The sequence below is a fragment of the Myotis nattereri genome (assembly GCF_964212035.1).
Source record: "Myotis nattereri genome assembly, chromosome: 6".
NCBI classification, from domain to species: domain Eukaryota; kingdom Metazoa; phylum Chordata; class Mammalia; order Chiroptera; family Vespertilionidae; genus Myotis; species Myotis nattereri.
Window position 1 is genome coordinate 20,840,668 of NC_138081.1, and position 15,385 is coordinate 20,856,052.

General features: G+C 34.6%; 1 pseudogene across 1 annotated transcript in view; it reads left to right on the forward strand.

Moving 5' to 3' along the window:
• LOC308521585 (DNA repair protein RAD51 homolog 3-like) overlaps positions 1-14,893 on the forward strand; it is a 34,256-nt pseudogene extending 19,363 nt beyond the window's left edge. Inside the window, exon 4 of the transcript in view lies at positions 14,867-14,893. The product of the transcript in view is annotated as a DNA repair protein RAD51 homolog 3-like (transcript). The remainder of the gene's footprint in view (positions 1-14,866) is intronic.
• The last annotated feature ends 492 nt before the right edge of the window (positions 14,894-15,385 follow it).

A 15,385-nucleotide genomic window follows, 5' to 3' on the forward strand; every position in this document is an offset into this window, starting at 1 on the left:
GGAAAGCTGATCTCATGTGGCCAATCTCAATTTAAAATTCAGGCTGTTCTTTCCTCCTTTCTTTGCTAATTGCCTAGAAAATCCTAGGAAGAAAAGGTTATTTTTTACATTCCTTTTGTGTTCTCTTCCTTAAATGTAGCTTTGATAATTCTTAAAATGACCCATTTTATTATTATAAAAGGGTCAGCATATCATTACATTCAATTTTATGGGTAAGATACACATTTTAGATAACCAATCTGATTTTAGTTACCTCAATCCTAAAATCTAAGCCATTTGTTTATTTTTTATTATTTTTATAATGTTAAAGAGAGGACTTTGGAACTGCTATTCCATTTAGAATTTACCCAGAACATATATCTTCCAGAACAGCCAAGTCAATAAGTTACAGCTATTTCTGCATTTGTGATTCATTCTAGAATTCTAGATATATCGACATTTTCCTTTGAATAATCTTAACACTGCTTGAATTAATTAAACATTTGGATTCCGTCTGGCCAGCATAGCTTGGTGATTGAGCATCGACCTATGAACCAGGAGGTCACAGTTTGATTCCCAGTCAGGGCACATGCCCAGGTTGCGGGCTCCATTCCCAGTGTGGGGTGTGCAAGAGGCAGCTGATCAATGATTTTCTCTCATCATTGATGTCTCTATCTCTCTCTCCCTCTTCCTTCCTCCCTGAAATCAATAAAAATATACTTTAAAAATTCAGATTTAGGGGTTTCAGAATATAATGAAATAAATAAGCTATATATATATATATATATATATATATATATATATATATATATTACATCTATATATTACATCTATTAACAGAAAGTGGAAGAGAGGGAAAGTGTATGCAATGAGTTTACAGTTAGTGCTTCTAAAGCAGAGCATCTGGAAATTTATTAGACTCTGCAATTTTATCTAGGCTTCATTTTTTTCAAAATAAAAAGTGAAAGATAAATATGTGAATTCACATCAGATAATACAATAAATGGTATTCATCCTAAATAGCAAATTTTTGATTGGTTTACATTTTTAAACACACTCAAAACTCAATTAGGTTTAACTTTTGAAAATAAAATTATATCTTTAATAATCTTATAATTTAGCATTCTCACATACTGAAGATCTTTTCCCTTTTTACTTACATAAAATCACAGAGGACTAAAATATCTGAAAGGATACTGGAAAAGATTGAAAATAATTTCTTAGTAAGAATTTTATACCCATCCAAATTAAAGATTAAAGATGATGTTAAAATAAAAAAAATGTTTGCCAGCATATAAAGTTTCAAAATATTTATTTGCTATTTACCCATTCAGGAGGCTAACAGAAAGCATAATCCATCACTGAAAAAGAATAACACATAAACATAAAAGAGAAGGAATGAGTGAGACCAAGAATCAAGAAATTCAAAAGAGAGGAGAGATAAAGAAAATTCCCAATATGATATTTAAAGGAAAACCTAGGATTCCTAGGAATACTGGTGTGTAGTCATTTAAGAAAGGAGAATTGGAATAAAACCATCCAAGAGAAATGACTCAAAAAAGTAAGTTGGAATGATAGATTATTTCATATGTTTGAGGACATTGAATGAGTTTTCGCTGTTGTCTGAGATATTACAGTATGTAAATAAGAAATTTCTAAATGAATATCAATGTTTGTTATTCTAAATTAAACACAAAGAATTAATATATAATCACATTTTTCCTCAGTATGTTATTAATTACAGTATGCTATTAATATCTGAGAGCATTATTTAATTATAACATAATCAGCGGAGAAGGAGATTTTAAAAAATTATTATATAACTCTTGAGAGAATAAGAAGAGGAGAATTTTTGAATGTTGAAAGATTTTTTTGAGTTTTACGCCCTTATTTATTATAGAAAATTAAAAAATTAAAAGTGTTAGTATTAATGTATTATATAGAAATATAGAGGTAATAATAGATTAAATAGTGAAATGCATTAAGGAATGGAATTTACAAGTGGGGAATAGTGGGATAAGAGGTGCTATTTTTTATTAAAAATTGAAAGTATTATTTTATCTTTTAGGAACATGTACATCTATCATTTGGAAAAACACTAAAAATTAAAATTAAATGCAATAATCACAAAAAAATTATAACAAAAATAAATATTTAAAACAATGGATTTATTATTTACAAAGTCCAGAACAAGGAGGTTTGCGTTATCTCATCTAAAAACCCAAATAATCATATTATCTACATATTATTATTATTTGATTGATTGATTGATTTTAGATGTAGATGAAAGGAAAGGGAGAGAGAGAAACTCCAGTTCAGAGAGAAATATCAATCTGTTGCTCCCGGAACCTGCCTAGAACTGGGGATCAAATCTGCAACCTGGGTGTGTGCCTTGACTGGGAATCGAACCTGTGACCCCTCTGTGCATGAAATGACACTTCAGCCAACTGAGTCACACCAGCCAGGGCATATTAGCAACATATTATTTATGACAAAAGAGAGCCTTGAGAATTCAAGATCACACAATATTACTGAAGAGTCATAGCTGTCAGATTTCTAAACCAAATGCTACTTGTCCATCTCATTAATTCACCTAATAAATATGTACTTGAAATATCAGGAGGAACATTTTGTAAAGTATGTGATTGTCTAACCATTATGCTGTATACCTCAAACTAATACAAAATAATATTGAATGTAAACCATAATTTAAAAAAATAGATAAATATGTACTTGGATACTTACTGTGTTCTAAGCACTGAGTTGAGCATAGGATATATATGAGTTCTTAGCTAAGAGGGGAGTTAAAGGAATTATTACATTATGTAATTACAACTGTGATATGTACTAAGAAGAAAGTACCACATCCCCGCATCTAGGAATCTTGTTGTTGTTGAACCCTTTGCCTCGTGTTCCAGAGAATCTCCTGACAAGAGATGTAGGATGCAACAGGACCCTTATTAATCATCATAAATGTGTTAGCTAAAAATGTGGGAGAGTTACAGGCAAAACCTTTGACCAATATGAAATGGGTATGGATGAATAAATGCATTACTCTTTCTTTTCTGTAAAGCAGTCCGGAGACCCAATTAGCATGGTCCGGAGACCCAAAGGTCTCATGAGATAGACAGTAAGACTATTTAGCAATATCCTGCTTAGTAATGAACTCTTATATTGTCTCTTAAGGACCTAGAACAAAAGGTTTATAAAGAATTAATTTTTAGCAATATGTGGAGGAAGAGAATTCAGCAAAGGAATCAACAACATCAGCGCCAGGTAGAGAACTAGGTGATAATAGCACCTAGAAAGGAATCTAAGAGAAAGTTAAGGAAGTGAATTTCTCACCTGGATAAACCACAAATGATGAAAAAGAGAAGAGTTAGATGGAAACAGGATTAAGGAAGAGTTTATAGAAAACAGGGGAAATTTAAATAGGTTCATTCAATAAAGGGCAGGAACATAGTAGAGAGAGGAAAATGATTGTTGAGGTGTTAGAGGAAAGCTAGAGGGTGGACTTTTCTTAGAGGCTGATTAGCTTCAGGAAGGAGGACACTCTTCACTGTCTGAGACAGGAAGGAAGGCAATGCTAAGAAGCTGGAGATCAACATGGAGAACTGTTAGAAGAGCTCAGGCTTGGTAGACTTTTTACTTTTCCTTGCCAAGTGGTAGACAAGTAGTGGTGCTGGTGGAAGAGGTTAGAGGCCTTGAGAAGTGTGGGGAAGGTAGCAGGTCTGGTTTTGAACAGTGAGGATAGGAGTGAACATTTGAATGATGGCTAGAGGGTAATTACCTGGTAAGGACCATGCATTTTCTGCAGCAGCATGCAGCCATAAAGTCTAGAAGGCCGAGTTGAATCAATCCAAGGTTGAGAGGTTTTCAGGGTCAGTGAGCAAAGGAGTTAAAAATGCTGGTAAAAAAGTAGTTAAAATGTGTCATCAGTGGGAATAGTGTTGCAGTGAAAATAAATTAAGATAGAATATTTATGGTTATCTTTCCTTTGTTGAAAGAAGCAATTTAGGTCTATTTTGAATGCAGATGTAATTGACATTGTTTGATGTGATGCCTAGAGTTATAGGTAATCATAGAATATAGACAATATGGAGAAAATCATAACCATTCCTTTCTCTATAACATATGTCTTTTTCTATAAAATTATTTTGAAGCAAGCTGTAATAAGAACCATCTAGGAAATTTTCTACTATTAAAAATATATTTCACCCTGGCCTGTGTTGCTCAGTGGTTAGAGTGTTGGCCCAGGCACCAAAGGGGTTGTAGGTTTGATTCCCGGTCAAGGGCATGTACCTAGGTTTCAGGTTCAATCCCTGGCAATGTCTCTCTCTCGCTCTCTCTCTCTCTCTCTCTCTCTCTCTCTTCCTGTCTCTCCCTTCCTTCCTCCCTTTCACTCTTTCTAAAAATCAATGGAAAAATTACCCTCGGTGAGGATTAACAAAAAATACACACACACACACACACACACACATATGTATATATTTATAAATATATGTGTGTGTGTTTTCATCTAATTTTATGTATGTAAATAAATAAATTTTTTCTTGCAGTCTCCTTGATTATAGTGAGAATGTGTGCATGTGTGTGTGAGCTTGAATGCATACATATCCATGTGCAGATATTATAACTTTGATGTGAAGACCAGTTATGACTTATTAATGCATCACAGGTTCCTAGCCTGCTGGATTGGGGAAAGGCAAGCTGCGGCTATAAGATGTCCCTGTGACACCAGACGGAGCTCTAGTTACATCTGTGCCAGTAGCTGAGGCAAGAGGAGTTGCTCACGCCAAATGCTCCACAGCTGGAATCTTGTTTATAGTATCAGCCGATGCTTCTGGACTCTAATCTTTAAGATTGGATTCTAGAAAGTTATCTCTTCAATTTCGTAGACCATTTAATAAGTTGCTGTGGTGAACATCAACGACAATCTTCTTATCATTGGAAATAATACAGAATTATTTATTCTTTGGTAATTTGTTTTGAGTTAAATTTTCTTTTCTATTAAAATGTATATAATAAAAAGAGGAGGTCTTATAAATGACTTTTATTATATACATCATAGAGAAACATGTTTGTTTTAATCTTTTTGAAGTAATGAAAATAATTTCAGTAAAATCTCTTTAAAATGTAAGTGATTAAAAAGCAGGAGAAAAATGATAGGATAAAAGGTATCAGTTCTTTTTAAATACAAAGAATTATTAAAACCTGTCGCTTGTTCTTCTAACTTATAGGTTCTTTGTAGTAAAACAGCTTAGGTTTTATGAGATTGAATTTTAAGAGCAATAGTAAAAATAATACCCACAAACTTTACAGTAAAGAAAGAAAACCAAACCAATTTTCTTCTTAATTCATTTCTATACATTTCATATTCAAAATAATTTCTGCTTTGCACTTGAGATAGCAAAGACATTACAAAAAGTTATTTGACTCCCATATATGTGAAGTTTCTATCAGTAAATTATTAGATCAGGAAGATCAGAAAAAATATTTTTAATGCTCATATGACCTGATTTCTTTTATTCAGAAAAACAAAATCAAAACAGAGCAGGGAAGAATCCTTGACCTAGTTTCAGCTCTGGTTTATAGTCTCAGCTGTCCCACTAACTGTAGACTTGAATAAATGATATAATATGTTCAGACCTCAGTTACTTCATCTGAAAGATTGACATGGTTTAATAACTGCTATGATATTATTGGACAGTGTTCATGACTTTTTAATATGCTTAGACAAGATTTATTTGAGATCTAAGAAATGCTTATGATAATGACTTCCCCAGAGTACAACTGGGCACTCCTGGCAGCTTGGTGGCCAGTGCATTACTGTCACTTTCCCAGCACAGATGAGATTACAGGAACGGCATGCTGGCCCTAAAATGTGTGCCAATATTTGACAGAGTACGCACATACCCAGGATCCTTCAAAACACCATTGAAACCCAGGTCTCCTTGAACCTTTGTTCACTTGTCCACTTCTTCTGGCTGCAATTGAGGTGAAAGGGAGGCCAAGGTCAGGGGGAAATTCAATTTACTTTTCATGTTATTTCTTCTTCCCTAGAAAACAATCCCTTACAGCAGTTTTCTAGCAGCAAACTCACATTCAGCACATGGGCCAGTATCTAGAGCTAATTCAAGCCTGGCATCTATAGAAACACACATCTCAGTATCTTCAGAGAGAGAAAATGCCTATGTCAGAGTTGTTACAGAGTTGTGTCCCAAAATGACTTTCTTAGAAATATAGATTTTAGAATTAGAAAACAACTACCTAAGATCACTCGTTCTAACTCTTTGGTTCATAGGTGGGGAGGCTGAGAACCAAAATTGCTAAATGGCTAACCCCTTGCCTATGATTAGCCACATGGTTTGTGAGAGAGAAAAATTCCTTAAAGGCCAGGTCTTGACAACTTTATTTTTCTTTCTTTTCTACTTCATTTCCCCAATCTGAAGAGTTGAAAAAATCACAGGAAATTACCTAAAATGAACCCTAATGCTTAAGAAACCCTTTCTCTTACAAATACATTAGATCATCCAATCAGTATTTAAACTTTTCTAATTCTCCCTTTTATCCTTTCTGTGGCTCCTTACACCAGATGCCATTTTATATTTTTCTGACATTATTCTTGACTCTGATTAAGCTTCCGTGTGATGTTGAAGCCATGACAAGTTTGTGTCTTCGGAGAGGTAGGGAAATATAATGCTGGTAGGCATAGAGAATAATGCACAAGGAAAAATATAAAGATAATTTATAGGTTGTATCCCTAAATTATTCAGGTATAAAAAATTTTTAAAGTAAAGACTGTTATTAGTAAAATCATTGAAAACTTTATAATCTCGTGTCTACTATAGTGCAATGTGATAAATAAGCACAGTTAAACCTTTTACCAGTATGTAGATTAGGGATGACTCCTTCAAACCCACTCATTCCAGTTTGTCACCAAGTCTAAGCCAAGAGGGGTGAGTTGCCCTCCAGCCTTCTCTGCTGTAAATCAGCTTTATATCCAAGGCACCCCTGCGCCATAGCAGCTTCATTTATTTTCTGTCTTGAACAATATTGATAGTTATCAACTAACCAGGAAAGAAGAGGAAGCACGGGGAGTGAGAAAGAGAGGAAGCTCCATATGGTAGAAGAAAGATACCCCAGTAATTCAACCGTGCCCAAAGAAGTCATTAAATGTAGAGAATTCACATCAGTAGAGGACAGATAACGTTAAACTTCTTAGAATGGTGCAACTCTAGTTTGTGGTAGGGGCGTGGGTCTGAGTTAATAGGCTTTATCAGACATATGGAACAACATGACATTAGAAGACATGTACAATTCCAAAATATGCCTGACTAATACTGTACTGCACAGTGTATTTACACATAAAGCATATGTTATACACTAGTATAATATGTATATAATATATTAAATCTATGTAATTTCAGGAAAATCATCACAAAATATAGATGATAGCAAAATAGCAAAATTTATTTCTGAAATGGATGTAGTTTTGAGAAGAGGTACTATCGGTTTGCTTTAGCTCTCTGATCTGTATGTTAAATGGTGTCTGGAAGAGAGATGAGAAAGAAGATGTTAGCTTTGCTAACCTAGTGAAAGAATTGTTAACTGTCCCTAGATAGAGACATGCTTTTGATTGTGATAATTAAGTTAGACTGTAAGAGTAGATAAAGAGAATACCAACAGGGAAGGTGCTTTGTCGCTCGCCAAATGCAAGTAGAATCTTGCATTTGATTTTAATAAAGAGAATGGAATGCAATGGAAATCCTGTCAAAATTGTATGACGATGTAAAACCCTATTACATGTACAAGAAAAAGTAATGTTTATCAGAAAAAAAAACATAAAATACAAAGAGACTATCAAGATGTCTTCAGATATTTGAAAGTTGGACATGGGAAGGCATTTAAACTTCTTAAATATAACCTCAAAGTATAGAAGCAAGATATCAAAGATACAGGGAAAGTGTTTGAGGCCCATCATGGGGAAGATGATTTTTAGACCTTTTTGATCAACTAAAAGTGGAATCAGTTACTCTGGGAAGTTGTAAATGTACTGTTATTCAAGAACCAGTTGGGTAACTACTTGGTGGGAACATGTTAGAAAGAATTCAAGCATCAAATGGGGCAGGAACTGAAAACACCACATGATATCTTTTAATCTTAAGTATTATTTGGAAAATGAACAAGTATGAAACCTGGACCATGACCACCCACAGATAACTGTTTGTGCCTGATTAGTCTATTTGTGTGAAGCCCAAAGAACACAAAAGATGCATTTTGTACAGCTGCTGAATTAAGCATATTAAAAAATTTGGTTTGCTAAAATAAATTCTATGATTAGTATTAGAGTCATTATAATGAATAAATTTAAATTTTATTTGACTCTTCTTTCTGAGCTAGTGTGCATATGTGCACCACCTGCATGTGTGTGCATATCTGTGTGTGTGTTGTGTGTGTAGCAGGAACAGCTTGTCAACACCATTTTCTGAGTGCCTAATCTACAGCCTATTTTATTGGATATTTTGGGTATATAGAGATTTATAGATACAGTTTCTTAACTAAAAAGATTTATCTTGTTCTCCCCCCCCCCCTCCCATTTTCTTTACCTTTTCTCTTTCTACACATTTCCATACTCCAAGTATTTTGGATTTTAACTATACACTAGACATAGGTTCCAGTCCAAGCTTTTTAATTTATTAGCTGTGTGACTAAATTACTAATCTCTTAAAGTTTTAGTTTCCATCTTTGTAGAAGATAATAATAGAACCAACTGCATGGTAAAGACTGAAATATGGACATAGCTCACAGTATATAAAAAGTGTTCATTCGTTCAGTACTAGTATTATATTATTGTTCCAACTCACTGTCATATCTACCCTTGTAATCTCTCATTAAACTCTTCTTACTCTGGGTCCATTAGAACCCCTATCAAACTGCTACTCCACCACACTGCCACTATCCATTCTGTTTTATGGTTGTCCTACCTTGTTTTGGAAAAGGATGGGCTTCCCATTTCAGTTCAAAGCTCTACACATTCATACTCCTGCTCTCATCTCTTGCCCTTACATGGGAAGATGGGAAAATCTATAGTCATAGAATTTTAGGTCTGATAAGAACTAGAGCTTGTCCAGTCAACCCACTCATTTTAGAGATGAGAAACCTGGGATAACAAAGCCAGGATCTGACCTTTGTAAGATAATAGAACTGATGTTGGCGAGGCCTGGTCGTCAGCACAAGCAGCAGAGAAGTAAGGAAGAAGAGTGATCGCCTGCCTTGGAAGGAGAATCGGAGGACGCTGTTTCCATGAATAAGTCTCATGTCATTCTGAGATTCCTAAGTATTTCTGTGGAGTCTTGGTGGTAACTACTAAAGTTCTACTCAAAAGCCATTGAGAGATATGAACCAGTGATATTTGGCAATTAATACAATATTTTCACACATATACCCACAATCTGGTAAAGTTCTAGTTATTTGTATTTAATCCATCCCTCATTTTTAATGAAAAGTGCATGTATTAAAAGAATTGGAAATACTTAGGTGGAGGTATTGCAATTCTTGGAGACCTAATGAGAATGCACATAATGAGGTGAAATCATAAAATTTTAATTGTGATTTTCCTTAATTTTTGTTTAGAATGGAAAGTCTAATGAGTCATCATGGACTTAGCCACCATCCAGAAACCTGGTAACTATGACTTCTATTTTATATGTGCTAGTAGGATTTGGAACCTAGAGTGGAGTCAGAGGATTGTCTCTAAAGAGATTCTGAAATGATAGGTTATAAAGGGTATCTTTTCCATCAAAATTGATGAAATTTGTTGGTTGAAAAAGAATATGTGTTCTAGAGATGTCACCCTTTTTTCTACAATCCTCCTTTCCAACCCAAATAGGGGAAGAGTGATATTTCTCAAAAATATCAATACTAGATACTTGCAGAAACAATTTTTCAAAAATTGATGTAAAGATATAGCCTACTAGATATAACTATACTATTAGAAGTATTCCAACCAAAGAGATTTTATAAATCAATCAGAAATATAGACATATACAATGCTTCTTTTATTTAGAATATAGCCTTATGATAAATATTGCAATGGATTTATTAACTTATTCAGCTAACTAATTGATATCCAAATATGGAGGAATAGTAAAATGATCTAAACATGATCTCTATCCCAAAAGAGATGGTAATCTTGTACCAGAGAAAAACACATAAGGAAATAACTCTGAAAAGTTTTCTGGGGGTCAGAAATGCTGTATGCACATGTTGTCAGGGTAGCACATATAAGGCAGTGTATAACTCAGCTATAAAATAAATATATATGTATATAAATTTTCTAAGGTTTTATATAATAGAATTCTAGTTAGTCAAAATTTTCTGAGGATACCAAAACATGATTTTTTAACCATTAAAGGTTTTCTAAAAAGATTTCTCATAGGGATGTAGTATTTTTAATGCCACAATCAGAAACTTTTAATTTAAGGATGAAAGACATAATGAGAAGTATATTTTTATGATACAATAATAGGAATCATAACACCTATATTATTTTATCCAGAAAATCTAAAACAACAATAACAAAAAAGTATTTGCTTAATCCAATGATGGAGAAGCAGGAAGAGTATCATAGGAGACAACAATCATAATATATTTTGAAGAATGAGGAATTTTATACACTGAAAGTAAGGAAGAGTATTTTTAAAAATGCAAGGACAGTCTTGGATTTGTGAATGTCACTAGATGTGAAGAATTGACAGTAAGATTAGGACAGTAAGATTAGACAGTAAGATTAGACAGTAAGATTAGACAGTAAGATTAGGAAGAACAGGCCATTGTGAAACTGACTATTATATAGAAATGAGGAATCATTAGTATGCTTAAGCATGGGAGTGACTTTAGAAAATTCCTTTTCTAAAAATTAATCTGGTGAAACTGGAGTGACACTATTGTAGGAAACTATTAGAACAAGAAGTAAAAATAAGAGGCAATTACAATATAACCAATCCAGATGAAAAATGTCATAAATTCTTTAGTACTGCTCAAAGCACACGGAGAGAAATGGGGGCTGCAGACAATTTATCTTGGTGTTTAGAACCTATGGGCCTCCATGGTCCAGACATGAAAATCAAGGAGTATGATAAGTCCAGAGTCCCTCTGTATTCCTAAATCAGAGACCAAAGGTGACATAAAGGAAAGAAACATTGTTCTAAAATTCCAGGACATGGAAACTCCAATTCAGCAGTAATTTTAAGAAACTGATGAGGGTTGGTAGTTAATTATCGAGGTTCATGTAAGGTGATTTTAGAAATAGCAAAAGGAATGTCCAAACCTGAATTTATAACCCTGGCAGAAATTTTGTGAGAGAAGTCGCCAGGGGCTGTGATTAGGAATTATCCCTTGGGATTCCAGTTAAAATGGTATTCATGACTTCATTACAAAGTCACTTCAAATGAACTTTCCACAGAAAGTTAAGTTTGATAGTCAATGTCCAATCTGGTATTTACATTGGTTTATGGAATTGTAAATAGATCCCTGAGCAAAACTTAGAGTCCTGCCTGGTGTGAGCAAGTGAGGCTGTTACCTAGTAGAGAGCAGGAGGGTCTACTGCACTGTCTGTGAGTACCTCCTGGACTATTTTATTTCCGCATAAACTCAATCTTCAACTCCTGCAGATTCTACCATCCAGGTATAACTAATTTTCATTCAATTATCTTCACTGCAGGAATCTTCTCTGCCTCATCATTGTCTCTCATCTGTATTGTTCCAACCGCCTCTTGATTTATCTCTTTTTTATTATAACTGACACTACTAAATTCTTCAGTGGCTGCTGTAGGGTTAAGTAGATGATCTCTTTATGAGGTATCCATAATAGTTACTATGACAACAGGTTTCTAGCTTCACAGCAAGTGGTTTTCTGTGATACCTGTGGCTTCCTCCAAACTTGCAGTAATGAGCAATGTTCTGAAATCAGAGCTGGAATAGAGCAAGCTTGGCTGACTAGACCGCTCTGTTGGTGGACCTTGGTGCATATGACTTACTTGAAAATGCAGATTAGACAAGCAATGTTTTATTTATTAATTCACTTGCATACTTACTTACTTATGTGCCCCATCACTGTGATATTGAGAGGTATTCAGTTTATGAACATTTTGTAAAACTGTCTATGCCAATGTTACCCAGTTTTATTTGGGTAGGAATCCAGTAGGAAACTGATTGAAAGTGGTTGGTGAATACAAATGCATACAAATGTTGCCTACAGAATAATAAATCTATCTAATCTATCTATCTATCTATCTATCTATCTATCTATCTATCTATCCATCTGCTTTCCTAACTACTTATCTTTATGCACATATAAATATGTGTGTATGTGTGTGTGTGTGCATGTGCAGATTAATTTCAGCTCATACTGTAGTTTCTTAAACTCCCTAAATCAGCAGTTCTCAACCTGTGGGTCTCGACCCCTTTGGGGGTCGAATGACCCTTTCACAGGGGTCACCTAAGACCATTGGAAAACACATATATAATTACATATTGTTTTTGTGATTAATCACTATGCTTTAATTATGTTCAATTTGTAACAATGAAAATACATCCTGCATATCAGATATTTACATTACGATTCATAACAGTAGCAAAATTATAGTAGCAACAAAAATAATTTTATGGTTGGGGGTCACCACAACATGAGGAGCTGTATTAAAGGGTCGCAGCATTAGGAAGGTTGAGAACCACTGCCCTAAATTGTAATCGTTTGCCTACGAAAGAACTATGAAGTTTTGTGTAAAATGGGTTTTTATTTGTGAAAATTTTTGAAATTAATAGTCTAGGTTATAAGAGAGTGACTTTTTCTTTATATGGATTATGTACTCAAAGGAAAATTGGTTTGGAAGTAAATTATACAACCTTGAGGAATTATGGAATTGGTTTTTCTTTTCTCTTTATAAAAGTTTCAGTTGCTAAAGAGAATCTGGAAAGTTTTATGTGTAAGAAAAGAGACAGATAAAAAGAAATAAAAGTTTAAGCATTTATTACTTGGCTACCAGGTCAATCTAATTAAAAGTCCATCTCCTAAGCTTATTTACAGTGCTAGCAGCTAAACATAAACATATGGTCATCAGACCTCCCTAATTACCTGTTTTCATTGTCTATGGCTGCTCCTTAGTTTCCAATATGGCTTCTTTTTTCAACTCTGCATTTACTTTGCCCTCTGTTGCAATGTATTCAAATCTGTGTTTAAATTTATTGTATTCATTGTACAACAGAGCTTATTTTTCAGTCCTGAATAACTGTGTAAATAATTATATGGCCAAACAAACTCTCAAAACATTACTTAACAAATCAGATTTACTTAAGAAATCCCACAGTGATCACTCCCCCAAATTAGAACCTTGGTAATTTGGTTCCAGTATTTGTGCTGTTAAGTACAATTCTCTTGTTAGTTGCCTGATATATTCCATGAACACTGCATTACCTCCTAGACATGTTGTGTCAGTCAAAAACATTTCTGCATCACAAAGTGTTTCAAAACCACACATTAATATACAATATAGATATATGACTGTAAATAAAGTTTCTAATGTTTTTTAGTGAGCAAGAATTATCATTTGTAGTGATCGACTGAATTTTTGTCCCCTGCTCTCTAGGTGTTAGCTGTGGAACTCTTCCAACTTTCATTAGAGCTCCCTGTTGCCTGTTTTCATTGCCATACATCTACACTTAGTTTTAAATATGGTCTCTTTTTTTAAGTTCCCTATTTGAGAAAACAAACGCAAAAAACTGAAGGATGTAACTGATGTTAGGACTTCCTGCTCACATTGAATCAGGTCCCCTGATCCATAACCTGCTGAAGATCCTATTTGTTTCATTTCTTTGGTGTCTTTCAACTCCTCCCTCACTTGGAGAAATGTTCTGATAAGTTGAAATACCTTTGAATTGAAGAATCCTGATAATAATAGGGTGTTTTTTTTTGTATCATTTAGCATTTTCCTGCCAATTAATAAAGAACTTACATCCAAAATGATGGCATGTTTCCACAGAACAACCCTATATATTGAATATCTTCAGCTATTGCTAGATCCTTAGGAAAGAACTTAGTTCCTCAAGTGATGCGGTGTGACCAGGAAAGCACCACACACCATGTTAAGAGTAGATGATAATTCAGTTCCATTTATTAGTCACATTCACTGTGCTTTATTTTTCAGGGAAGCTGATTTTAATTTCAGACATCTATTTACAACAGGAGGCTGTTCCTTGTAAGCAGAGACCAATTTTTTGTTCTCCTACATGGCAATGATTTCTACACTTGCCATACGTGAGAAAACACTTAGCGGTGTCTTTCATGGCGCATTTCACTGTGAAAGGAAAGAAAAGCATAGAAATCATTGCATTATTATATGTGTCTTCAGGTCCCAAGCTTGTTGAGATGATCTTACCTAATAATAGACAAACATGTAAATTAACCGTCCCTCTGCTACCCTCACCATCCAATCAGGAGAGTATGCAAATTAACCCAACAAAGATGGCAGTTAATTTGCATACGTAGGGGCGAAGTGGTGGAGCAAAGTCTGAAGACTCCATTCAGAGCTGCGAAGACTGAAGGCTCTGGCCGGAGCAAAGGCCTGGGTCACGGGTGCCAGAGGAAAACTAGTGCCAGCAGCCAAGGGAAGGGAAGGCCTATTGCATGAATCTCTTCATGCAACGGGCCTCTAGTGATTAATAATTAGCTGATTAATTATTAAGCAATCATTGACATGAAAATTATTATAGCATCTGCATATGTTAAGTTTTCTCCCCTGTTGTAGAGATTGAAGAAGTGATTTATTTTGCTGGAAATGATTGTTTTGTGATATTTTTAGCTTCGTTGTCTGTTTTTCTTCTCCAGCTTTTAGCTGGACCAACTAGTGGCTAAAGCTTAGTTTTTCATAAAAATTTCTAAATTGATATTGTTAGACCAGAGTGGTTTTGGAACAGACATAATATATATCCCTGTGGCTACCTACCAAACTAATTTTTTTCCCTTAATTCAAAAGAAATCAAACACACATATTCTGGGCTTTAGAATTAAAACATGGAAAAATTAGTTGTTTAAATTGTTATATTGCTTTTATCTTTAGAACTCTTTCTTACAGGAAAGATGGAGAGAATCCCAGCAGACACTAGGGTAAGAGGGATTCTTTGAACACACACAATGACCTGAGGCTCGTCAGGGAAGAAGGGGTTGTTGGGAGTACTAGCTATGCCATTCACCACCAGCCTTAGACACACAATGAAGCGGGGTTAACTTGCTCAGCATCTCCTCATGTCTCCTTTTCTGAGTCCTTTCCTCTATAAAGTCCTCAAGTCCACATTAACACAAAATAAACCAACTAATGCACTCATAAGTGCATTATCTTAATCTTTC